A 1,209-nucleotide genomic window follows, 5' to 3' on the forward strand; every position below is an offset into this window, starting at 1 on the left:
AGAAAGAACCCAGCCGGGATTTGAACCGGGGCCTTCTCACTGTGAGGTGAAAGGGCTAACCACTGCACCACGTGTTTCAAGCGACAGCCGATTGAAGCAGATCCGTCTCAACGCTGTGACTTAAACTGCTAAATTTGACTTTTGATATCAAAGCAGAAAACTCTGATTTCATTTTCTACAAACCAAACCACCTCACTTCCACTTTTGTTTAAATCAGCCTGAAACATCCTAGTGTGACCTCAAAGTTGCTCAAAGAAGTCTGTGCACTAGGGGGTGTGGCCTGTGGTCACGCAGACGTCAGTGGGGTGCTGCTCCACAAACAGACAGGAAAACACCTTTTCCCGTCAGTCTGCAGCTTCCGCAGCGGCGAGCGCGACCTGAGCTCAGCGAGCGCGACCTGAGCTCCAGCGCTTGGACCCACGTCCTTCAGGAGGAGCAAGAAAAGGTAAAGTCTGACTGAAGCTTGATGAGTATGATGACGACCACAAAAGCACAAACTGAAGGAACTTCTTCTGGTTTGTGACTTCAGTGTGAAGACGTTCTTCTGAAACGACTGAGGCAGCAGGAGAGTCAGATCTGAGCAGATGTGTGTCAGAGGGCCTTAAAATAAACACTTTGACATTCCCCTAACTCTGACACATTTGATCTCCGTGCACTTCTGTTATATCTGAGAACTACAACAGTTGATGAGCGTCTGAGCGTGTCTGTGGTCGTTCAGCTACAGAGGTGTTCTTGGCGTTCCTGTTAGAAACTAAAACGTGTTACCAAGCCAGACATCCAATCGGATTGCTGCTCCAGCTGGATGCTGCTGAAGGGTTAATGCTGTTGAGCAGAACTTACCTGAAAGGTGAGATAAAGTCGACTGTTAAATGCAGCAGAAATATAAAAAAATTGGACATGTTGGGTCTTTGAGGGGGCGGGGCTTAGATGTCACTACTAACAAACAGGAAATGACCTCATGGTGCTTTAACTACCAATTTTAACTACACTTTTACCTACACCTACATCAGGGGAGTCAAACTCAATCACTCCAGGGGCCAAAATCCAAAACCCACCTTAGATCCAATAGGATAAACATTTAATAAAGACTCTAAAACTACATTTTTAAAAATCCCGTCAGCTTCTGAGATCCTCAGACCGTCTGACACCAACAACCATGCCACGGTCAAAGTCACCTCAGTCTCCTATCTTCTTTAAAAGCCTTCACAG

General features: G+C 46.3%; 1 protein-coding gene across 1 annotated transcript in view; it reads left to right on the forward strand.

Annotated features, from left to right (window-relative positions):
• Positions 1–360: 360 nt before the first annotated feature.
• Positions 361–1,209, forward strand: part of gpr171 (G protein-coupled receptor 171) — a 9,678-nt gene continuing 8,829 nt past the window's right edge. Inside the window, exon 1 of the mRNA XM_024277080.2 lies at positions 361–445. The gene's annotated coding sequence lies outside the window, so the exon portion shown is untranslated. The remainder of the gene's footprint in view (positions 446–1,209) is intronic.

Source organism: Oryzias melastigma, linkage group LG13 (assembly GCF_002922805.2).
Source record: "Oryzias melastigma strain HK-1 linkage group LG13, ASM292280v2, whole genome shotgun sequence".
Classification (NCBI taxonomy): domain Eukaryota; kingdom Metazoa; phylum Chordata; class Actinopteri; order Beloniformes; family Adrianichthyidae; genus Oryzias; species Oryzias melastigma.